This window comes from Mandrillus leucophaeus, unplaced genomic scaffold (assembly GCF_000951045.1).
Source record: "Mandrillus leucophaeus isolate KB7577 unplaced genomic scaffold, Mleu.le_1.0 Scaffold1155, whole genome shotgun sequence".
Lineage (NCBI taxonomy): Eukaryota > Metazoa > Chordata > Mammalia > Primates > Cercopithecidae > Mandrillus > Mandrillus leucophaeus.
Window position 1 is genome coordinate 9407 of NW_012099821.1, and position 26536 is coordinate 35942.

The 26536-nt window shown below is 40.5% G+C and overlaps 2 pseudogenes across 1 annotated transcript; both read right to left on the reverse strand.

Annotated features, from left to right (window-relative positions):
• Positions 1–5318: 5318 nt before the first annotated feature.
• Positions 5319–8300, reverse strand: LOC105552572 (annotated as a pseudogene). Its single transcript, XR_001008031.1, has 2 exons — positions 5907–8300; positions 5319–5824 (listed from the first exon to the last, which is right to left on the reverse strand). The product of XR_001008031.1 is annotated as a golgin subfamily A member 2-like (transcript).
• A 41-nt stretch (positions 8301–8341) lies between these two features.
• LOC105552593 lies at positions 8342–20748 on the reverse strand (annotated as a pseudogene).
• Positions 20749–26536: the final 5788 nt, after the last annotated feature.

Sequence of the window (26536 nt, forward strand, 5' to 3'; positions counted from 1 at the left end):
TTACAGTATATTATTGTATGTTATTGTACAGCATGTTACTGTACTGAGTACTGTAGGGAATTATAACACAATGGTAAATATCTTTGTATCTAAACACATCTAAACATTGAAAAGGTACAGTTAAAAATGTGATATGAAAGATAAAAATGGTACACTTGTATAGGTTACTTACCATGAATGGAGCTTGCAGGACTGGAACTTGCTCTGGCTGAGTCAATGAGTGAGTAGTGAGTGACTGAAGGCCTAGGACATTACTGTACAATAGTGTATACTTTATGAACACTGTAGACTTAGGCTACACTAAATTTGTTTAATAGTTTTTTCTTTAATAATAAGTAACCTTAGCTCACTATAGCTATTTTACTTTATAAGCTTTTGAATTTTTGAAAACTTTTTACTCTTTTGTAATAACACTTAACTTAAAACACTCATTGTACAGCTGTACAAAAGAATTTTCATTATATATTTATTATATAAGCTTTTTTCTATTTTTAAATGTTTTTATTTTTACTTTTAAGCTTTTTTGTTAAAAACTAAGACCCGAGCACACAAATTAGCCTAGACCTACACAGAGTCAGGATCATCAATATCACTGTCTTCCACATCCATATCTGGCCCCACTGGAAGGTCTTCAGGCTCCATAACATGGGTGGAGCTGTCATCTCCTATAATAACAATGCCTTCTTCTGGAATACCTCCTGAAAGACTTGCCTGAGTCTCTTTTACAATTAACTTTAAAACAATTCATAGGAGTACAATCTAAAATAACAATAAAGAGTATGGTATAGTAAATACATAAGCTAGTAACTTAGTTGTTTATGACCATTATCCCCAATATTATGTACCATACATATTTGTATGTACTATACTTTTGTGTGACTGGCAGCCCAGTAGTTTTGTTTATACCAGCATCGCTGCAAACAGGTGAATAACACATTACACTGTAATGTTATGATGGCTATGATGTCACTAGGCAATAGGAATTTTTCAGCTCCCTTATAATCTTATGGGACCATCACCATATACATGGTCTGTCATTGACCAAAATGTCATTTTGCTAACACAAATTAAATATATAAATTAATTTAGCCTTTATTCAAACTCAGGAAAGTAAGAGTTTGGAATAAGCTTTATGGGATTACAAAAGTATTTATCCTCTTCGTAGAATTCATCAAAGTAGCACAGAGATCTTTTATGAATATGCCTAAGTATGTGGCAATTTTTAGTAAAGAAAATTAGTTGGAGATTTTTAAAAAAGCCAATTGAAAGGGGTGTTAATCATTGTAGATTTCCAACAGGGATAGTTTGAGACCTAAACCCAGATTTGTATTTTTAAACAAACTTTGAGGCCACTAAAGAATTGTCTTTGAAGTGGGGGGCTAGAGTTCACTCCAATTGGGTAAACCGAAATAACCCCGACCTCTGCCTATTTCTCAGAGTTAGAGAACAAAGTACTTAGAAAACAATTATGGGCAATAAAACGCATGTTTTAGAAGAGAAGGTTCCATGTTATCTAAACAATTGCCTCTCTTCTATTAATAATTTTTATTTTGAATACATGAGAACAAGAAAGAAGCAGGAGTAGAAACAATTTTGCAAACCTTTACAACATCATGCTACATGAATTGGGGGCTAGAATTTTGCAGACAAGGAAAAGTATACAACCCATATTCCTTTATTGATGTGTAAATTAGAATTCAAATGTGGGCACTAACTTATTTTGGTCTGCTTAATAAGGACTTACATGTGGAATTACCCATTTGCACATACAAGGAAATATATCAGGTAATTATTGAGAGGCAGAAACTTCAGGCTTATCTTTGTCTAATAAAACTTCATATGTATAAACTTTGTTTATAGAAATCTATAGATGGGATTTAAAGTCAAAATGGTAAGAGATTACTTGAGCAATTTTGAAATTGTTTTTGAGTCACCTACCTGAAATTTTGTAGAAGTCCTGTAGTTTTTCTTTAGCTCATTTGGATCCACCTGAAACATATTTGTATTTTCATTAATTTTTGCCAATTTCATCAATTATTTTTTTTCTCACTTTTAAATTTATATTTAGAACTATTTCTCTTGGCTGGTTCCTTTCAATCTCAGCCAATCAATATGCTCCATATTCTCAGGTTTTAAAACAAATAATGTTTGGTTTTAGTTTTCTTCTTCTTGCTCTATTGTTTGCCACAGTCAAGCTTCTCAAAAGAGTTGCCTACCTGCTTTAATCTATATCCTTCCCTCATATTTATCCTTAACTCATGGCAATTTGGTGGTAATTTGACTTCTTCCCACTTCTCTCACTTCTTCAAGGCTAACAGTACAAAACCACCAATGACCTCCTAATGATGACACCCAGGGTATCCTTTATGGCACTTAGCATCCTGTTATGGCACTCATCATAATTTGAAATGACACATATATTGCTTGGCTCATTTATTTAAAATTAGTCTACTCCATTAAATGGTAATCTATCTGAGGACAGGTTTGATTTTGCTTAACAACTATATTTAACTAGTGCCTAGAATATACTAAAAGCCCAGTGAATATTTATTAAATGAATGAAGAAAGAAATGGAGAGATGAATAAAAACCTTTGAAGCATTAAAAATTTTTTTTGGACAATTTTTTTCCTTGAAACCTTTTCTTTTCAAAGAATCCGTAATGCCACTCTTAGTTTACTTTATTTCTTCACTTCCTACTTTTCAATGTTCTTCTTGGATTCTTGGGCTAGTCATTTAAAAGTCAACATTCCCCAGGATTTAGCTCTCTTCTCTTTTCTCTTCATACTTGCTTCCTGGGAAATCTCACCCACGTTTATAGTTTCAGAGATTACCGTGTGGGTTGATGCTACCAAATCTCTGCTTCCACCTAATATCACTTTCTTGAGCTGTTGGGTAAGCAACTGCCCATTGTCTTCTTCACTTAGCAGATCCACTGCACCAAACCTGAATTCATCATCATTCTACATTGCCCTTGAGCCAAACTGTGCTCCTCCTGCTTCCGAGTATCCTATGAGCACCCTCAACTACACTGCTTAGTGGTCCTACACCCTATGAGCACCCTCAACTACACTGCTTAGTGGTCCTACACTGCGCGGTCTCCCTCAGCCCTCATACAACCAATAGCCAAGTTCTGCTCATTCTTCTTCCGAAAATTTTCTCATGTCCATTCTCTCCTTTCTGGCACTATCTCTGACTTTAGTCTTGTTCCCCTGGAACAATTCTACAGTGGCAGCCAGATGATCTCTAAATCAGATCACTTAAAATCCTCGTTTATGTCAAATCCTGCAACTCCACATGATTTTAAGAAAAAAAAAAAAATGAAAGCACCTTTTCAGGGTATACAAAGCTCTACTTTCTGTTTCCCACTCACTTCCTGGAGCATCCCAGGAACAGAACCCACTCTGTTCAGCAGTTCCTCAAATGCATCATAGTAATGCCTTCGCCCATGCTGTCCCACAGCTCAGAACATGTTTTTCCTTTTTTCTTGTGGAGGAAAAAGGTGCAGGTAACACCAACTCATCCATCAAGATTTGGACTAAGGGTCTTCTCTGTCAGATGGTTTTCTCTGAGCCTTATAGCACCCTGGCCATGCCTTTTCATGACTCACAACATAAAATCCCACCATTTTTCTTTTTGCCGGTCTGTCCTAGACATTCTGAGCTATGTAAGAGAGTAGGGTCCAATCTTTTTCCTCTATTTCCTCAGTTCCTAACACAGTGTCTAACACATAGTAGGTGTTCAATCAATGTGTGACAAGTGATAGATGACTAGAATGGCATTTGTTAATATTCAGACCTAAAAGAATTAATGTGAATATTGGACTTATATATTTCACTTATATGTAGTAAGGGATTTTCTAAGGGCTCTTAATTAGTTGACCGAAGCATTATAACTTGGACACATGGAAGTAGCATCTTCTAACAATTATCATTCAGGCTGTCTGGAAGTTTTAAACTGCTGTTTGAGCAATGTTAAAGATTGGTTAGTCAACTCCCAAGTTACTCCCCACACTACTGCCTTTTTTGGCTTTAATTTTTACTCATATACACATACTAAATTTTACATAAATATATTAGGAAATATATGACATGCTCATTTAATGATTTTTACTGTGAAACAAAATGGCCTACATAGGTAGACATAGATACAGGTTCAAATAAATAGCCTTATTAATCATGTACCACAAGAGTAAAATCAGTCACTTCCTTCAAAGCTTATATGGGACAGCCAGATAGATATCAAGTGCCAGACAGTTAAGTTAAAATACTACTTCCACCCTGCACCCAGGAAGAATGTTCTTAGCACATTTGTCTGTTTACTTTCAAGGTTGTCAATGATTCTATGATTGAGTAAATGTAAATGCAACTAAAACTTGCTAGATTAAATTAAATGCCATGTAGTGATTTTAAATTCTATCTTCTTTAGAGCAGTAAATCAACTTGGCATCATTAGCCTTACGAAGATCAGCATGCTTACCGGTAACAATTAGGTACTTATTTTTAAAATGTCACCCCACTTAATTCTCTCTCCCTCTTTTAAGCCTCATCATTATGCCACAGACATTTCTTCAGGGGAGGCTTACTTTAGGAAGGATATGCTAATTGCACCTAAATCCTTTTCCAACAGATACTTTTTGAAGAAGATCTACTCAAGTGTTAGTATATTTACGCAGTATTCACCTCTTCTTCCCCCACACCATGGCTAAATCTGTTTATTCCAAAACAAAAAGCAAAATAAACAGAAATTGCATCACCAGGGCACCATGACCCCATCCCTGCCTCCTTTCTCTGTCCCATACTATCAATAAAGAAGTTCCGAGCCCCAAATAATTACTAGAACCTCCTCTCCATGTGCCAGCTTCAACCTCCTCTATGTATAGTACAGGGGGTGGCCCTACCCCTGGAATTACAAAATGTTATGCAGATACAATATGTCCACTGGGGAAGGGGAGTCACCCCCAGCAGCCCGTTCTCTCGCCTGTTCTACATCTAGCCCCATTGTCCTGCCTCAGCTGCCTCTCTAAATAAGAAGATGGGAGCCCCTGTGAGGGAAAAGTTGCTTTAGTGAGAGTAAGGCCATCAGGGAGGCCACCAGGCCTCCTCCAAATAAATCAACTCTATGAGCCTCTGGCTCTTAAATAACCACAATAATCATCCAGAAATTAAGGACTCAGCCCGGGCCAAGGTGGCAAAGGGTCTGCACTTGTTTGTCTCCCCACATCACACAGGGGTCTTACCTTGCTACTCTAACGATAATGGGGTGACTGGGAAGGGGTGGTAAGGACCTGATGGGGACGAGCTTCTGGCCCCACTTCTCCAAGCTTTGCTGACAGTGGCCGGCTTTTAGATGACGGTGATCTTCACCTCATTTCTCGTCAGCACGATAGAAAAATGGAATGCAGGGGTTGCTGCCCAAGCCTGGGTGCTCGTGGGGGTTCTGCATCTCAGGAAGCAGCTGCATAACCTGCTGTGCAGTGGGATTGTCATGGTGAGAACCCTCCCCGGCCTCTCCTTGTGCAGGTTCCACACTGTGGACGAGGCTCATCTTGCAAAGATCACCCTGCTTGTTGGTAGTCCCAAGCTCCTAGGGGAGCTGGGGTGCCTGGAGTGGGCTCATCAGCAGGGTTCTGGGCAGCTGCCAGGAATTTGCCATGCCACTTGTTGTGGTTGCCCACAATCCGCAACACCAGCTCCTGCAGCTCCTGCAGCTCCAGCAGCTTCACTTTCATCTTCTTCTTGTCCTGGGCCAGCCTGCTCATGTATTCTTTCTGTCGCCACATCTTCAACACTGCCCTCTGGCTCTGGTACAGTGTGATGTACTCTCCTGCCGGAGGATAGGGTTCAGACACTGGGACCCCTCCGACCACAGTGCAGCTCCGCCTGCCATGTCCTGGCCTCCTGCTCACTGATGACATCTGTCTCTCCAGACAGCTGGATACAGTGACGTTCCAGCTTTTCCATCTGCTCCTTCAGGTCCACCTTCTCCTGCATGAGCTCCATAAAGTGGCTCTGAGGCTTTTCCATGGCCCCCTGGAGGGCCTGGTGGGCCTTCCCACACACAGAATTGTCTCCAATCCCTGGGGCTAGGGCTGCTGCCTCTGGCTCCTTCTGGACCGAGGCCACCAGGTGAGCCAGACACTTACAGCTCACCCTTTGCTCCTTCAGCTGCCCACGTGACTGTGCCTACTCCTCTTCGGCACTGGCTACAGCTGAGTGTAAGAATGCCACCATGGCCTCCTGACTCTCCAGGTCCTCCAGGATGCTCAGCATGAGTGGAGGCGTCTCCTCCTTACTGTCCAGTCCATCTCCTTCCCCATGGAGAGCCATGAAGGTCAGCTGGGCCTGTAGCTGCTGCTTCTGCTGGCTGGTGGCTTCCAGGTGCTCCTGGGTCTCCTGCAACTCTTGGCAGGCCATCTCAGCCACCACTTTGCCATGAGTTTCCTCCTGCTGCAGCTGGTCTATGAGCTGGGTCTGCAGCAGTAACTGCTTGTGGAGCTCCTTCTCAGAGGGCACCTGCTGAAAGGTGGCCACCTGCTGCTGATAGGCCTCCATGTACTGCTGCAGGTGACCCAGGTACTGATCTCACTACTGCTGCAGACTCTGAGCCTCTTGGCTTTTCAGTTCTACCATCTCCTTCAGCTCACCCAGCTTCTCGCCCAGCTCCTTCTTGATGTACTGCTCTGACTGCAGTTTGCTGGTGATCTCCATGTTCTCATTTTTCAGCTTCATGAAGCCACTCTGCAGCTTGGCCATCTGCTTCTTGAGCTCACCATTCTGGGAGACTGCATGATTGATGGTGGCGAGGTCATTCTGCATGGTCTCCAAGGTTTGGGCCTGGGCGCCTCTGCCTGCTCCTCCCAGAGCTCAGCCTTCTGCTCCAGCTCCAGCAGTCTCTCCTCCTGCTCTTGGTTTGGGCAACTCAAACCCTCATTGTCTGGCACCTGGGCTTGGAGCTGTCCTGCCAGACCCTCCAGCTCCTCCTGCAGGTGCTCAGCCTCCACTTGTAGCTGCTGCTCCACCTCAGAGGGCCCTGCTGGGGGCTCCAGGAGCAGGGGTTCAGCCATCTGGTTTCTCAGTTCGGCCAATCTCGTCTCCAGCTCCTGTACCTGACTCATGCTGTGCCCCTTCTCCTCCCTCAACCTGTGCACCTGCTCTGACATCAGCTGCATCCTCTGCTACCACTTGGTGCTCCCTCCTTTCAGATTTTCAGTATATTGATCTTTCTCTATCTGTAGCTGTTTCAGCAACTCTGTAACCTGCCCCAGGTGTGCTTCCAGCTGTGCCTGATCCTCCATGGCCTGCTGTAACTGCTAGTTAGCATTAGGGGGTTCACACTGGCTTGAGGACTGTTGAAGCAGGAGCTTGGCCCTCTCCAGCTTCTTTTGCAGCTCCTCTAAGTTGAGCTGGATCCCTGACTTCTCCGATACTAGGACTCAAGTTTCTCTTCTAGTTCTGAGTTCTGCTGCTTCAGATCCTCATATAACTCCAGCCTGAGGGCATCTCTCTTTTTGGTTAACTCTTTGTTGTACTTGCCCATCATCTTCTGCTGTGTAGAGACAGCAGAGAGAGCCGGCTCCAACTCTCCCACATGCTGCCAGGAATACTGCAGGCGGCTGGCCAGATCCTTTGACTCTCCTTCAAACTACCTGGCAGCATGCTGAGTGTAATACAGGACTGTCCATAACTCTGCTTTCCTGGACATGAGTATCCCTGTGGTCTGAATTTGAACCTGTAACTACTCCCTCTGGGCTCCCTGCTTTCAATTCCTTGCTTTCTTTTCTTCTTCCAGTTGATCCAGAATTTCTTGGTTCTGTTGTTTCTCCAGATCCTTCAGGTTAGCAGATGATGCAGGGCCCTACCCACTGACAAAGGATGTAGACTCAGAGGCAAGACCATTGAGCTGTTGGGAGAGTTGTCCTGGGCTCCCGGTCAATGAGAAAGCCTTGGTTTCATCCATGAGATTGGGACCAATGTCAACATCATGATTCTGAGGTGCCGCCATGCTAGCGCAACTGGCACCAGGGGAAGAGACACCACCAACTAACATGGTGTCATGAGCAGACAGTGGGAGGGGAGAAGCATGGTCTTTGGATGTATCATCAGGTGAATGGCAACCAACAGAAGTGGTTGTCTCAGGGTTGCTGCCATTTTTAATTTTCTCCTTTTTTTGCTCTTGTACCTACACCAGGGTATTTTCTACGCTGATATTCTCTCAATGTTTTCTTGGCCACAGCCAATTTGCTCTGTAGGGTTTCTTCCAACATCACAGGGTAAGGTGGGAGGTGGGGTTGGGGCCACATCAGCACGATCCTGGCAACCACTGCTAAACACATCCAGTCATCTACCAGGCAGATGTGCAACTGAGCCAGAGGAGAAGTAACCAGGGCCACACTAGAACGCAGAATGGGGCATGGCCTCAATGCTCCAAGCCCATTGGTCGATGAGAAAGATGAAAGGGAAAGGAAGCATGGCCAGGCGGCAGTGTGTCCAGAGGGACCATTTTTCTCATGCATCTGTACAATGGAATTATAGAATTGTTGGGCTCTTGCTAGATTATATTGATTCTTATTTGCTCCAAACTGCACTCTGGCTTTGCCTCTGACTAAGATGGCATTTATTTGCATGATGACCAATTCTATTGTGTAGGCACAGCTACAGCCCTGTTTTGTGAGAAGTTCCATATGCAGTGCTCCCCCACCCAATACATACCCTCCTGAGAGAACAGGTAACACCACTCGAACAAATGGAGGATCTAATGGAAAGTCATCCTGCTACCCTCCAAAGTCTGTGAATTCCAATACTAAAAACTTGGCAATTCAGTTTAAAGTCCTCTTCACAAGGCCAGTTAGCTCAAGGCAATAACATTCTTCCCAGGCCTCTTAACAAATACTCCTACCCCAGAAAAGGCCCTTCTTTCTGGTATCAGGAGGCATGGTCCAGAAACACAAATCCAATAGAATTTCAGCCATTTACCTCTCAGATCGTCCCCTCCCTGAAGTTCTACTTTCCTGTTTTTGTGTGTGTGTGTGTGTATTTTGTGTTTTGTTTTCGGCTTTGGTGCTTCATTCGTTCCCCCATATGAACCAGTAGAAATGTAGCCATTAGCAACTTCGGTCAATATATAACAGATTCATACTTTAGGACGACAACCCAGTTGACAACCACAACAGTTTCTTAAAAGATATGTTAAACAAAACATATTCTATCTTTCTTTTTCTTTTCCGATCTGAAGATCATTGTGCAAAAGACTATCAGGGTCGACCTTCTGCAGTTTAACATGCCAGTCGTGTACTGTCATTTATGAGTTCCACTGAATAAATCCTTTCCAAGCAATATTACTCACGCTTTTGTCAGAAGATAAAAATCATGTAAGAGTTAATTCTCTTTCAGGAAGAAGACAAAAAGTTCCAGCAGACCTGTTTTGTAACTCCGTGATCTGTATACGTCCCTGAGCTCTTTCATAAGTCTATCTGAAGCTTGCACTGACCCAAACACCACACCACATTTAAATGGTCTTGCCTTTGAGTCTTCCTAATTTTCTCTAATGTTGCCAAATTTTCTTTTTGAATTCCTTCATCCTCCGACTTTTTCCCACTAGTAAGTTCTTCTTCCTTCATCTTATAGTGATTTAAGTATTTTATATCTCCAACCATCTATTCTTCGTCTGAAATCACTTCTGTTTTCCCATTCTGACCCATGGGTAGTGGTTGATCTAGCATCTCAAACATGCAGGTGCTTAGGAAGGTTATATAATCTGCAGAGTTCACATATCAACTACTTCAATTACTGACGAAGGTGATTGTTGTTCTTAGTATCTTCTAGACATTCCAGAACTGATGTCAGATTTGGGTTATCAGAGTCCACAAACCGTATTGGTGAAAAAGATGGATAGGATTCTCGGAATCTCTAGGCACAAGAAGAGGCTCAACCCATCATGGGACAGTCTTGGCCTCGTGGTGGCTTGTCCACAGGAGATTCGGCAATGTGTAAATATTCAGGAGACAGGCCCAGGTGCAGGGCTGCGCGGGTGCGCTGCTGTCCCTGTCCCGCCGCCGCCAACTCAGTCCGCGAGGCTGAGCATGGGGTGCCACTGCAGCAATTTGTGAGCCTGCGCCAAGCTGCACACTGAGGCCAGTATTCACTTCTTCTGAAAACAATTCATAGAAACTTCATAATTTTACACAGGACAGATGGAAGAAGTATTTTAAAATAATATTACCTGAAATAGTTATAATGCAGATTAATTATTCAAGGAAATAAAATCCTTGAACTGAGATTACCATTCATTCACTCCTTCAAACATTTCTTGAGTGTACTCTAAGTTCCTAGGTTAGATAAAGAAGTGAATCGAATACTGTCCCTACTCTCAAGAAACTTATCCTCAGGTAAGAAAGAGAGATACATAGACAAATAGGAGACAAGAGGGAAAAGTAAAGTGTGTGGACATCCATTCATTTAATTCATTTAACAATCAACTGTGTGTTTTCTACATGCCAGACCCCGAGCTAGGTGTCTTATTCAATCTTCATAATAGGTTTATAAGGTGGGTGCTGAGATAGCCGGGTGGGAGGGGGTTGCTGCAGAAACGCCAGCCAGCCTGCCCACTGAGGTGGAGCCTTGGAAAGTTTGCTACATTTGCAGTAGGAAGGAGCCTAGCCCCTCCTCTTCCTGTGTGGAACCTGGAATTCGAACAGTGGGCAGGAAGCACTCTAGCAGGGGGCTCTGGCCTTGTGGAGGATCCCTGTTCCCCCCCTTTTTAAACCTTTTCACCTAATAAAACCCTGCTTCGCTCACCTTTCAAACCATCTCCGAGCCTACATTTTCATGGCCATGGGACAGACAAGGACCCTGTCTTTAACGGAACTAAGGAAAAGTCCTGCAACAGTACGACTATTCCTATTTTGGGGGATGAAAAAGATTGTATTCAATGAAAGGGTAAGTTTACTTTCTTCCAGTTAATGCTATTAGCAAATTTCAGAAGTGAAATTTGACCCCGGACTGTTTGTTTCTACTACTTCATAATTAGTCTAATCAATATTTAATACAATTAAATAATAGAATTATGAGTAAAGTGTAGGAAACACAGAGAAGGGAGTGATTTTCTTCAGATTGGTTTATAAAGAGCAATTGAGAGGTTTAAGTACCAAAAGCAGTTGATTATAAAGGAAGGCCTAATTGACGTTGTAACTAGATGACAGCGAGGATTTCTGTGAATTTTGCAAAGGGTTACGGATGTGTCTCTTACCTAAATAATCTTCACTGTCATTTCCAACTCAATTTCTGCTATCTCTAAAGGAAATTACATACAACAGACTAATGGTTCGACTGCATTTCAAAATTCTGTTATCTTTGTAGCATCACTTTTAGGAGAAAGATTTTATAAATAAATGCTGTGAAAAACTTATAAGTCCTCCTGGTTTCTATTGTAGCTGTTAGCACCTCAATCTGTTGTCTGTTACTTGTTTGTTTTCCTTCAAAGCCTTGGGGAATTAATATTTCCATCCTCCAGTTATGGTGCATTTATTTAATAAATGAATTAAGTAGATGTATCTACCTAGCAACTGTAGGTATTTAATAAATGTTTCTTGAATGAATGAATGAATGAATGATTCAGTGTTGTATACCAATGGTAGCATAGATAGCTAAATATAGTGAGATCTTCAGGTTGGGTACTCAATGTGCATAGTCTTCTTACGAAAATGTAATCAAGTTTCAAAGGCTGCAGCTACTTACTCTAAATTAAAGAAACCATTAATTTGGTTTCTTTAATTGAACAAACAAAGCAATTATTTCCTGCTCTATATTTGTAGCTTATGATAATGCATTTTAAATAGAGCTCGTTGCGTGTGTTTTTTACCGGTTAGTTTTCTTGGTTTTAACACTCATTGTGTGCAAAGGCCTCTTAGAAAATTCAAAATAAAAGTCTCCCTTTACGGATTTTGTCATTTTCCATTTGTCAAATATTGATTTTCTCCCCCCTTGTGAGTCTAATGGAGGTTGAAATTAGTGTTCCTTTTTTTTGTTGTTGTTTACTTCTTATTTGTACACTGTCATCACCATTCATCAAGCTGCCAGGTTGCTCTGGGGATGGGTGCTGGTGAGTTAACTAGTGTTCTAAAGTCTGCACAAGGCATATTTTGAATAGACTTTTGGTATAGCTTTGGCTTTTGCCTTTAGTATTTCTTTCTAGGAAAGATTTCAAATATAGAAAACACTTCCTAGAAAATGACAATTTTTTAAGGAAGAAAAAAATATTCAAAACTATTCCTTTCAGCTTTCTGATAATTTAAGACTTTCTGAAGATCCAACAGAAAATATTAAGAAGATTAAGCAACCTAACTATCTTCTTGAAAATTCTACATGAACATAAGGTGCCATATAGTCAGTCAGTCTGCTCTTCCTATCGTGACACTGGAGGACATGTTCTGTGCAGCCCTTGCTGAGCCTTGGGAGGAGGATGGCACATTGGCCACAGATGGAAAGGAAGCATCCTTCTAGTTAGCTGGGGAAGGGGCTTGGGCTAGTGGCTATAAGACTTGGATTTGTGCTTGTGAAAACACATTTGTCTGTTTCTCAGATTGATTGGATTGACAATAAACTTCCCTTAACACTGAGAGTAAATCCAGGAGAAGATAATTTATCCTAAGGGTAAGAATGCTAATTTCTTAGGAAGGGCACTGCATTTGATCATGAGAAATAGGATGTGATGAATTTGGCAGGTAAAGAATAAAAAGATAGACCCATAGATGCCATATTCATTAAAAAACAAAACACCAATGGAGGTGTTCTATGTGCTTGTGATTTGCTCATATCTGTGAGGGGTGTGGCTACCTGTCTGTGGTTTGGCTATATTGATGGAGATATGGATGGCTCATTTCTCTTTCATTCTCTTACCACACTGAATAATAGTATATTTTGCAATGGTGGAAATCTTCTGTGCTGTCCACTAGACATGTGGTTGTTGAGTTCTGGAAATATGAACAATGTGGCTGAGAAATCTGAATTTTTAATGTTATTTAATTGTAATTAATTCAAATTTAAATTTGAATGGACATATTTGCCTGGTGGTCACTGTATTGGACAGTGCGGTGAATCCACATTGATTCAAATGGTCATGACCATACAATGGCCAAAAAACAAGTGAAAAAATGCTCCACATCACTAATCATCAGAGAAATGCAAATCAAAACCACAATGAGATACCATCTCATAGAAGTTAGAATGGCTATTACTAAAAATTCAAAAAACAGCTGTTGCTGGCAAAGGCTGCAGAGAGAAGGGAACACTTATAAACTGTTGGTGGGAGGGCAAATTAGTTCAGCCACTGTGGAAATCAACTTGGAGATTTTTCAAAAAACTTAAAACAGAACTACCATTTGACCCAGCAATCCCATTACTGGGTATATATCCAAAAGAAGACAAATCTTTCTAACAAAAAGACACATGCACCTGCATGTTCATCGCAGCATTATTCACAATAGCAAAGACATGAAATCATTCTAGGTACCCACTAATGGTGGACTGAATAAAGAGAATGTGGTACATATACACCATGGAACAAGATCATGTCCTTTACAGGAACATGGATGCAGCTGGAGGCCCTTATCCTGAGCAAATTAATGCAGGAACAGAAAACCAAATACAGCATGTTTTCACTTATAAGTGAAACATTGGGTACTTATGGACATAAAGATCCGAACAATAGAAATTGGGGATGACTAGAGGGAGGAGGACTGCAGGGAGGAAGCAGGGAAGGGTAGTAAACCTCGTTATTGGGTACTATGTCCAGTACGTGGGTCAATCATACCCCAAACCTCGGCATCACCCAAGATACCCAGGTAACAAACCTGTATGTGTATCCCCTGAATCTAAAATAAAAATTGGAAAACAAAAGGGTCATGAAAGCTTTGCTTTCTAAGTTAGGTTTTCCCGAAGTGTCCCGGCCTAAAACCCTGTGCTTGATTTATCTACTACATGCAGACGCTGTACTTGGTTCCAACTGCACAATGATAGACAAGGCACAGTCTGTGTCCTAAAATCTTACAGCCTAGTGCTTTCTCACAACACCGGACTGTCTCCTAAGAAGGCTGAGTAGGTTCTAATGAGTGAAATCATACCTATCTTATTTATTAAAATATTGAGGTGAATGGTAGACTGTAACATGATAGAAAACAACTGCTTCACAGACTGTTTGAGGCTTGATTACCAGAGGAATATATAATAAATAGTTTCTTCTTTTGGCATTGATAATTGATCCATTTAAAAAACATTATTGAGGTAAAATATGTGTATAGTTTCAATATTTCAGACTTGGCACTCTCTTTATATGCTCAAGTATTGTCAAATTCTGAAAAACTTGCTGACCTGAACCAGCGTGATTGTAGAGGCAAGGCCTGGGTTAGAATCCTGGCCCCTCTACTCTCTCGCTTTGGGCTTTAAGCAAATAACCTCTCTCCCTGAACCTCAGTTTCCTCATTTGTAAATAGGGCTAATTACATCTTTTTCATAGTGTCATTGAAAGGATTAAGTGCGGTATTATAAGTAAATTAACTAGAACAATAATGCTAGCTGACATTTAATACTCATTCACTATGCACCAGATACAGTCTAGGCACTTCACAGGCCTCAATTTATTTAATCTTTCAATCAATATGATGGTGTTTTTGTTATTTTCACTTTAAATATGAGGAAATTAAGGTACAGGGAGATGCATGTTTTCCAGCACATTGTGAACACTCAATGGCTGTTTTGTAATTGTTTTCTTATTATTATTGCTCATGATTTCTTGCAGTTGTCCACGCAGATAGCCAGTCAAACATTAAATAAAACAATGCTGTTATTTTTTGTAGCCCAATTAGATGTTATTCACGTTTCAGTTTCTGCCTTTTCCGAACCCCACTTACTATTATGTCTCCTCCTCTTATAAACTGCAGTCTGGGCTGGATAAATAGCATATCATAAAGGTAGATGATATCACATATGATGTCCACAATAAGCCAGTAGTGTATGTTGTCTGGGGTTTGATATGGGAAGACGAGGCGCAGTGGGATAAACCAGCAGTTCCAGTTATAGGCAAGGCTGACAATCAAGAGCCACAGGAGATAGAGTCGATCTGGAAAAACAGCAAGTGGAACAATCCAAATGACAGAGAACAAACACAGAAAGAATTCTCTTGCTTAGTTTGGGGAGGTTGGGACACTAACCTCTAGAGAGCTGTTTGCCATAGGAGGCTCTATTAAACATTCAGCACAATTCTGCCTCTGGACTGTGAGGCACCAGGCTTTACAAGAGATGTTAAATGATCTTATCACCTCTTCTGAAAGTGGACAGTTTCCTTCCAGTCTCCTGAAGAAGTGGCCACTCTGAGTCTGTCCACACAGGTAACTACTATTTGGATCAGGAAAGAATTTCACGAAAAGTCGGAAGGACTTTGCACAGACATCACTGCAGCCGCAGATCTTTAGTTCCTCAGTAGTTAAGTTGCAGGATTGATTGCCCAGGGCAGGTGGCAGAAAGGCCACATCCTGCCAGAAGGAGGATGGCACTAAATGGGAGGGCAGAGGGTCAGCCCATTAACGTAGTCCACGTCCCTTCACACATAGGCCTTCTCTGCCTATGGGAGGCCGCAGGAAAGGATTTATTCAATTAGAATAATCAACAATGTGAAGCCATGGAAGAAGACTGACACTTTATAATGAATTGCGAGTGTGTCAGTGCACATATTGTGGACTGCTTTGGGCCTTCTTTTCCAAGGTAATTAGGGGCAGGAGAGGATCTGGACTGCCTTTTAAATATAGGCAGGAATACTGTATTTCTTATCTTCACCAAAGATGGGCAAATGATCCTTTGCAGGTTATATAACTTAAATTCTGCTTGCTAGTTAGATTGAGATTATGAGGTAAGGAAAATAGAAGCTATCTGTGACTTTGAGTCACAGGGTTTCTTGGTGATAGCCAGCCCTCCCACTACAATAGTTCACCCTTTGTTAATACCTGTGTATGAATCTATGCTGCTTGGAAGTTTAAGTCGCTTTAAGTACTCTGTTAAAGGCATCTTCTTGACTTTGAAACACAACAGCCTGTAGTAATGTTCTTCTGTTGGCTTATCATCACTTTCTTTTACTGGTGGTACAGCCGTGGGCTTTGCTTCATAGGAAAAAAAAAAATGAAACATTTAAAGAGGTTAAGTTAGCTTAGTTAAAAACTTGAATTTCTTTTTTTTTTTTTTTTTTTTGAGACGGAGTCTCGCTCTGTCGCCCAGCCTGGAGTGCAGTGGCGGGATCTCAGCTCACTGCAAGCTCCGCCTCCCGGGTTCACGCCATTCTCCTGCCTCAGCCTCCCGAGTAGCTGGGACTACAGGCGCCCGCCACCTCGCTCAGCTAGTTTTTTGTATTTTTTTAGTAGAGACGGGGTTTCACCGTATTAGCCAGGATGGTCTCGATCTCCTGACCTTGTGATCCGCCCGTCTCGGCCTCCCAAAGTGCTGGGATTACAGGCTTGAGCCACCGCGCCCGGCCCAAAACTTGAATTTCTTAACCAAACACCGCATGTTCTCACTCATAAGTGGAAGTTGAACAATGAGAACATATGGGCACAGGGAGGGGAACATCACACACTGGGGCCTATCAGGGGTGGGCGACAAGGGGAGGGATAGCATTAGGAGAAATACCTAATGTAGACCATGGGTTGATGGGTGCAGCAAACCACCACAGCGCATGTATACCTATGTAACAAACCTGCATGTTCTGCACATATATCCCAGAACTGAAAGTATAAAAAAACCCAAAAAACTTGAATGTCTTAAAGTCAGAACATTTAGGAATCTTCCTCTTTTGATACAGACAGATGAAACAAAACCTTCATGACATTTAAAATAGTGACATTTATTTCACTGTGTGTGTGTGTGTATAAAGAAAAAATATGTCAATGTAAAAAATTAAAGGAAACACAATTTTTAAAATAAATAAATGTTTTTAAATTTTTCCAAAATAAAAAAAGAACAGGAAAAACTACTAAATGATGACAAAATTCAGGATAGTGATTACCTTGGCAAGGGAGCTTTGTCACCTGGGGAGACTGTAAGTCTTCTCTAGTGAGGGAAATGTCCTTTATCTTGGAGGGTGGTGATGGTGATGCAACAGGACTATTCATGTGTAAAAACTATCCAAGCATGGCGACACAGGCCTGTAGTCCCAGCTCCTTTGAAGGCTGAGGCAAGAGGATCATTTGAGCCCAAGAGTTAGACGTGGCAGTGAGTTGTGACTGTGCCACTACACTCCAGCCTGGGTGACAGAGCAAGACCCTGCCACTAGAAGAATAAAATAAGATTAAATAAATATATAAATAAAATGTTTGTCTACACTGAAATATTTATGGATGGAATATAGTGTCTGGAATTTGCTTTAAAAATTCATTGTAACTCCAATGTTATGGAAAATAAAATTTTAAAAAATGAAAAAAGAATATGTTAAAATAATTGAACTGTACACTTAATTGTGGATTTTACAGTTTATGTCTCAAATAAAAATGTAGAGTATAAAATAAAGGCATTCTCTAAAAAAGAAAACAAATCATGTTGTATATCCTAAAGTATACAATAAAAACAAAATAAAATAGTAGCATTTATGAAAATATACAGGTAAGGAAAACACTGGAATTTGGAAATATGTAACAGGTTTAAAGCTCACAAATAAGGTGTCACAAAGGTGTTACAAATAGAATATTTTAAATACAAGCTTGATTTTCACATACTTTGGAGCATCAATAAAGTCAGAGATCAGAAACACTGCAAATGTACGTCATTCTGCAGGTTTTGGTTTGGTGCTTCTTTACCCTCACATATGTCACACACAATATTCTTTTCAATATATCTTTATAAAAGCATAATGACTATGATTTCTTTTAGCCTCTTCTGTTTAAAAAGAAACTGTTATGCAATACACAGTTTATTTTGAAAACCCACATTCTCTTATACAGAACTATGAGGAAGGTCAACTCCATCCCATGTAATTATCAACTTGATTTGCTTTTATATGTTAAACATCCAAGCTTTGTTCTATTCTTTTTCTGTATATATATGTAAATATTTTATATAGATGTAATAATAGTATATATTATTTTTGTGCTCTACATATTGATTTTTTTTTTTTTTTTTTTTGGAGTCTTGCTCTGTCACCAGGCTGGAGTGCAGTGGCGTGATCTTGGCTCACTGCAACCTCTGCCTCAGCCTCCCGAGTACCTGGGACTACAGGCACGCGCCACCATGCCCACCTAATTTTTTGTATTTTAGTAGAGATGGGGTTTCACCATGTTGGCCAGGATGGTCTTGATCTCCTGACCTAGTAATCCACCCACTTCGGCATCCCAAAGTGCCAGGATTACAGGCATGAGCCACTGTGCCTGCCTGATTAATTTTCATAAACACATTTTTGTAATTATTAGGGTGGTTGATAATAGTCCCTCCCTTTACGTGATTGGTTTGTTGATGTCCTTTGCTCTGTTGGATACCCAGGTAATATTCCTGTATTTTTATAATATGTACTTTGCATAATATGGGTATTTTTAATATTTACAATAAAATTTGCTATAGAAGATACTGTTTGTGTCCTACACATATACCCTGAGCCTGGAGATCACCTGTAGGGGGGTTCCCTGTGTCTGTCGGAGGATTTCCTCGAGCAGGTTTACTTAAAGTGCTGGGGAGGTAACAGTATGAAGCTCCAGCACCAATCAGTTTCCTCCTCTTCCATTCAGATAATTCTCAAGTATGATCCACACAGCTTTTCAGCTGGATAAAGCCCCAATGGCACAGTAGGCCCTCACTATGTTGCCCAGGCTGGTTTCAAACTCCTAGGCTCAAGCAGTCCTCCTGTCTTGGTCTCCCAAAGTGCTTGGATTATAGGTGTGAGCCACTGCATCTGGTCAGTGATCCTCTTAGTAACCCATCTGTACATCTTAACTTTCTTCTCTGTCTCACCACTTGTACCTTCCTGGATCACTCTCAAAATAAACTATGTGTAAATAATTTTCTCAGGATCTGCTTTTGGGAAATCCAAACTGAAACATCTGCAAAACACAGGTACCCTCATTACTTCCTTCTTCCCAGTACTTGGAGGGAGCAATGCTTACCAGTTTGTGGGCTGGCTTCGGGTGAGGAGAGATCTCCCTCTACCAACTTTTTCTTGTAGAGGGCTGTTCTTTGACGCATTCTTTTCACCAGGTTGTGTAGCTGGGCATCAGCATACTCATTTATAACAGGAGCTGCAGGCGATTTGTTTTGTGGGCTAAATGAGAAAAAAATGGCAATAGAGATGGGTCCACGAAGAGATAGATACAAGGGAAGGATTAAACTTTTCACCTTCCTTATATATTCAAGATTATTAACTTCCCCTTCTTTTGCAATTGAATAGTACAATTCAAACATTAGGTTTAATGGAAATAGTGCTGGTGGAATACAGATTTGTTATTAAAAATATTAGAATCCTTAAATAGCAAGTGGTAACTCTTGACTATATTGGATCTTGATGACAGTGATTCTGTCATTACATTGTATCACTAGGACAAGTAAAGCTACAGATGGTGGGGCAGGCAGGCACCTAAGATGACCCTAAGATTCCCTGCCCCTTGGTATATGTGCCTGCATAATCCCGGGGACAATAAATACGGTGGTTTTATCCCCATCAATAGTCCATGTTATATGGCACAGTTGATAAGGAGATTATGTAGGTAGGTCTGATCTAATCATACCAGGCCTTTAAAAGTAGACTTCCTCCCACTGCTCACACAGCAAGAAGGCAGAGATTTGAAGCATAAGGGAGATTTTACTTGAGAGAAATCCTCCATAGCTGATCGTGAAGAAGAGGGTCACCTGGTTAGAATTTCATGAGGTCTCTAGGAGGTTGAGAGTGATTTCTGGCTAACTGTTCATAAGAAAACAGGGACTTCAGAGGTACAACTGCAGGGAACTGATTTTTCCAATAACCTGAGTGAGCTTGGAAGTAGATTCTTCACCAAAACCTCCCAATGAGAGCCTGGTCTGGCCTGGCCAATACCTTGATTTCAGCCTTGTGAGACCTGAAGCCAAGAACCCAGCTGAGCCCACCCAGACTTCTGATTCAGACCCATTTGCTAATGTGGGTTTTAATTTAATTTTATTTATTTGTTTTATCTTCAACTTTTATTTTTGGGTGTTGTTTTAAATCACTTAAGTATGTGGTAATTTGTTTTGTGGCAATAGAAAAATAATGTAGCTGCTGTGCTTCAATGAACTTCCTTTTGTTTTTTTGTTTTTGTTTTTGACTGAGTCTCACACTGTCACCCAGGCTAGAGTGCAGTGGTATGATCTTGGCTCACTGCAATCGCTGCCTCCCAGGTTCAAGCAATTCTCATGCCTCAGCCTCCCGAGTAGCTAGGACTGCAGGTGTGTGCCAGCACACCCAGCTAATTTTTGTATTTTTAGTAGAGACTGGGTCTTACCATGTTGGCCAGGCTGGTCTCGAACTCCTGACCTCAGGTGATCTGCCCGCCCTGGCCTCCCACAGTGCTGGGATTACAGGCGTGAGCCACCGTCCCCAACCAATGAACTTCCATTCTGAGAAAATATACAAACAGCCCAGCATGGAGTGTAGAGTAGACATTAGGATACTTCATCAAGACCTGAGTTTCCTCACAGATTTTCCTCAGAGCTCTCACTGTCTATCTTCCTTCCAATGTCTGACATTGGGTCTACATTAGCCCATGTAGGCTCCATCCATTCTCATCTCCTCATATCTGCCCCTCCTATCTCACCTCCAAGTGGCAGCCCATAGGGTTCACAGTGGATCTGGGTAACTTGTAGATTCCACTTAAAAAAAATCTCAGTATGAGATTTTCCCCCCTCCATGAACCCCTTCCTTATGTGGCCCACAAATATATCACATCTATAACTGTTTATAGATTCCCAGACTATCAGTGTTTTTCTCTCTTCCCTTATTATCATAGTACGATTTATACTTCTTTCAAAAGTAAATGATCCTGTCTCAGAATCAAGATCTCCAAGTATATCACATTAAGACATATATAAGCTTACGTAAGGATGGTGGAGACCAAGAGGCAATGAAAATAGTTCCGATTCATCTTAAACGGTTCAGAAATAGGTGGACACTAGGTCTGTAAAGCCAGAATAACTTTTTTTCTGGTTAAGACTTGTTGTCATAGATATAATTTCACGGATTCCTTCTTAAAATCTTGGTGTGCTTAGAAGTTTATTCATCCATCAAGCAGTTATTGAGTTTCTACTTTATGTACTGCAAATAGAAATTCAAGTTAGACAGCCGCAGGTCCGATAGTTGTTCATAGTTTAATGGGGGAAACAAGGATGTCAATCCATAGCTAATGATAAATAATAAAAACATGTGCAAAGTACTTTGCTCCACACTGAACTTAGCCTGGGGTGTCAAGGAGGGGCTTTGTAGAGGAAGTGCACTGTCTTAAGGGACTAGCATATCTTTGACAGATAAATGATAGACTGGTCTTTTAGGCATGGAGAGTGATATGTTCAAAGGCATGAAAGAACATGGCATGTTCAGCAAATTTTGGTGTGATTGGAACAGAGTATAAGTGTGTGCATAGGGGGCCAGGTGGCAGAGGGTGGCAGGAGTGATGGTGGTTGGGTCTGGAAAGGAAAGGTGAGTGAAGCCAGGTTATGATGGTCCCATGTGATCTAGTGAGGAGTTTAGACATTAAGCAGTGGGCAAAGAGACCCAATGCAGAGTATTAAGCAGACAAAAGGCCTGAGCAGACAGCATTGAACTTTGAAAAATTAGCAATAGTGAGAGGATAGGTTAATGAGCCACACATGGCGCTTTCGGATAATTCAAAGAAATCAAGAACGACTCGAGTTTCTATTACAAGAGACTAGACTCATGAGGATGACATCAATATAAATAGGAATTCAGGAAGCAGATGTTTGTATGTAGTAGCGGCATGAAAAAAATTAGTTACTTTTTGTGTATCTTCAGTTCGAGGTGTTTGTAGGACCTTGTGTGATAAAACCTTGTTTGTAATATCCGGGAGACATTCAGAAATACAGTTCTGGCAATAAGAACTTGGTATTCATCAGTGAATATGGAATATTTGAAGTGATTTATGTGTATAACATCATCATAGACTGTAAGATTCTCACAGCAAGGAACTATGTCTTTTCTTCATTCTCCGTAAGACCAGCACAAAGTAGGTTTTAAATAAATGCTTATTGAGTAAATATACCCACTACTTCTAACTATTTGTTCGACCTTAGTTGATGTGCCTGAGTGCTTTAAAATATATGTAAAAAGCTAAGTTGAAGATTGGTGAATCATTAACTATAAAGTCAGGTATTCAAACTGCCAAACTCTCTAATGACCCAAGATCTGAGGAGAATATTTTTTCTTTCCCTGAATTATCTATAAGCCCTAATTGACCATATAATTGCCATTTAGTTATATTACTTTGTAGTGTGCAAACCCACCTCATTGTTAAAATGCTGAAATTCATATGAAAAGAATGCAAGCATATCAAATACGTATCTATATTTTAACTACTATGCGTTTTTGTCTTCATGTTAGCTGGAGCATTATGATGTCATTTTATTTCATCTTCTTGTATTTCTCCAGCTTCTTTTCTAGGATCCTTGCCCTTCTCCTCTGCATATATACATATAGAAGCTATGAATGTATTTTTCTTTGGGTAATTTTATGATGGGACAGGAAAGGCAAATAGAAAGGAAGAAACATACATCAGGAGATAAAATCCAAAAGAGATAAAAGAAAAAAACAGTGAATTTGCCTTATATAACTATGCTTCATGTGAGCTCTGTTTGCTATTTCTTATTTATATTACTAATTTTTATATTTTGTAAAGCATTGTTTCTCGTAATTCCATGATGAAAGTTTTGGTAAACAGTAAAAATATCCTACAATTTAACTCTGTGTGTGTGTGTGTGTGTGAGAGAGATAGGATCTTGCTCTGCCGCCCAAGCCTGAGTGCAGTGGTACAATCATAGATCACTGCAGCCTTGACTTCCCTGGGCTCAAGCCATCCTCCCACCTCAGCCTCCTGGGTTGCTGGGACTACAGGTGTGCAACACCACACCTGGTTATTTATTTATTTTTTTGAGACAGGGTCTTCCTCTGTCACCCAGGCTGGAAAGCAGTGGCACGATCTCGGCTCACTGAAACCTCTGCCTTCCAGGTTCAAGCAATTCTGCTGCCTCAGCCTCCCGAGTAGCTGGGGTTACAAGTGCACACCACCACACCTGGCTCATTTTTGTATTTTTTGAAGTAGAGACAGGATTTCATCATGTTGGTTAGGCTAGTCTAGAACTCCTGACCTCACGTGATTCACCTACCTTGGCCTCCCAGAGTGCTGGCATTTCTTTTGTGTGTGAGTGTGTGTATTTTTTGTAGAAATGAGGTTTCACCAGGTTGCTCAAGCTGGTCTCAAACTCCTGGGCTCAAGCAATCTGCCTGTCTCAGCCTCCCAAAGTACTGGGATTACTGGTGTGAGCCACTGTCCCCGACCGATTCTACAAATGTTGATAAACATAGAAGGAAACTCATATTGGATAGTTGTTATTCTATTCTATTCTATTCTATTCTATTCTATTCTATTCTATTCTATTCTATTCTATTCTATTCTATTCTATTCTATTCTATGGATGGTGTCTCACTCTATCACCATCATAGCTCACTGAGGCCATAAACTCCTGAGCTCAAGCAATCTTCCCACCTCAGCCTCCTGAGTAGCTGGCAACAGATGTGTGCCATCATGCCTTACTAATTTATTTATTTTTTGTAGAGATGGGGTCTTGATTTGTTGCCCAGGCTGGTCTTTAAGCCAGGAGCTCCTGGCTTGAAGTAGGTTCCTCAGCCTCCCAAAGTACTGGGATTGCAGATGTGAGTCACCAAAGATGGTCAGTAACCATCTTTTATTGAGAAGAATGAGACTAAAAATTTATTTATATCTCTCTATGAAAGAATAAAGGATTTGTTATTGTTTGAATAAAATTTGTGACTTTTTTTGATATAGGTACAAGGGAAGCTCATTTTTTAAAAAGCTGATGAAAAAGAAAAGAACAATAGCAGTTTCCTTATTTCTTTAAATTCATTCTGAGGCACAGGCCAAAAAATTGTATAATTAACAATTAGGGTTACAGAAGTTTTTACCCTCCAGGGCAATGCTAGTAAGATTGGAATGGGTGAGGTGAGTTAAGTTTTTTATTTTTTGGGGTAAAGTGGTGGGGTTGGAGGGAAGTTCATTGTGAAAGGGAAGATACGAAAGAAAAACACGTAGTCTGCAGCTGTACTCAATATTATTAGTTTTAAGAAAGAGAACATTTATAAGATGTGGATCTTGAAATTGGTTCTTTTAAAACTATCTGTGTTTTCACATGCATGCAGGGATAACATATTCTCTAGTTTAAGATTGCTGCTTTAGTATAACATGGAGAGATGACTAATTTTGATGGGCATGGTAACATGAGTGGGTGGTGATCAGCGGTGAGTTCACAGCAGAGGTGGTATCCTAGTTGAATCATGAAGGATGGACAGCACTTTGATAATGTATAGGGAAAGTATTCAAAGCAAAGGAAACAGCTTTAGAAAAATGGTGTTCATTACTGCCTAATAGAATACAATAAAGGTTCAAACATTTTAACATACGACCCCAAGTGACCTAAAATTTGGCTTGCATGATCAGTTGAGATTGATGGGGAACCAAGGCAGAATTCTAAGCAGAAGAGGGACATGATTAGCTATGCTTTGGAAAAATAATTGAAAAAAGAAAGAAGATAATTAGGTGCAGTAAGAAGGAAGTGTGACTTGAAGAATGGAGAGAGTCAACTTAAAATATGTGGGTTAATGTCAGAGTAGGGAATTCCATGTTTGGTCATTGTACTACATTGAATAATATTCTGCCAACATTCATGTTCACCTGGAACCTCAGAATGTGACCTTATTTTAAAATCGAGTCTTTATAGATATAACTATTTAAGTTAAGATGAAACCATACTGGAGTAGGGTGGGCCCTCAATCCAGTGACTGAGGTCTTTATAAGAAGCCTAAGTTCTGGAGTGGCCTATCAACTGCAATCCAGTACCCTTACACTAATGGTGCCTTTCCTATTTTTGTATCTGCTCATGAATATAGTAATTTACATATAGTTAATTTATGTTTGCCAAGTCTCTTAGGTACACGGATGATGAATAAATCAGAACAGTATGAATTTTTTTAAAAAGCCTAGTTGAAGACAGAAAACAGACACAAGGAGAATGCCATGTGACAACAGTGGCAGAAATTGGAGCACTAGATCCCTAAGTCAGAAAACACAAAGGATTGCTGGTGATCACCGAAAGTTAAGAGAGAGAGCATGGAACGAATTCTCCCTCAGCTCTTTCAGAAGGACCAACCTTGAATTCAGGCTTCTGGCCTCCAGAACTGCGAGAAAATAAGTATCTGTTGTTTTAAGCCACCCAGTTTGTGGTAATTTGTTATGGCAGTCCTAGGAAACTAACAGAGTTAGCAAAGCGGAAATTATGATACCACATGGACAACTCATATGGAAGCATAAGTTGTAAGAGAAATAGCAATACATTCAGTTTAGCAGATGTTAAACTTGAGTCATAAGAATCAAGGTCTCTTTCAATACATTTGGTACAGCAAGCAGTTGAGAATTTGGGTCTGGAAACTGGAAGGGAAGACTGAGTGGTAGATATTGAACTAGGCTGAAATCACCTGTCTAGAGGATATGGTGGGAATGATATAGTGGATGAGATTACCAGTAAAAGCCTGCATAGAACAAGAAAAAATTGGGAAGTTGCAACCTTGGAATTTACTGACATTTACAGCATAGCATAAGAAAAGGAACTGAGAAGTAGCAATTAGAGAGATAGATCTAAAAGAGACAAATGTCACAAACAAATCAGAGAAGGTAAGAGTTTGAAAAAGGAGGTCAGTGGCATCTTATGCTGCACACAAAGTGAGTAGGATGGGGGCTAGAGGAAGGGGCAAGTAGGAGTTCACTGGTCATCTTTAAGAACATTGGTTAGGGAGATGTGTAATGCCGTCACATTTTGTCATTTTATCCCCATTTGTCTTAACAAGTATTTTGTAAAAACAGGTATGTAGAATCTTGTGTTTGTTCTCTAAATAGTGTTTTGAATTTCTATTCATTATTTTCTTTTGCAAACTTTGCTAGATTCCTTTCAATTCTTAACTAAGAATTAATTCATTTTTCAGTGACTTAACTCATTTCTCAAAAATCCCAGTTGGTTCAATTTTTTAAAACCTACTGTTTCTATCTTGTTGAATAACAGACACGAATTAGGCAAAGAGTATTGCATTCCAATTTGGGAAGTTTTTAGGGGAGAAAGAAGCAGGTCCTTTTTCTTTTGCCATAGTTAGGCAATAATTAATGATAAATTCAGACAGCTGCCCTCAGAAGTTATATCTGAAAAAAATCCCACTTTAAATACATGAGTATTTTTGGTGGGAATACATTTCTGAGTGAAAGTAGTAAAAAAT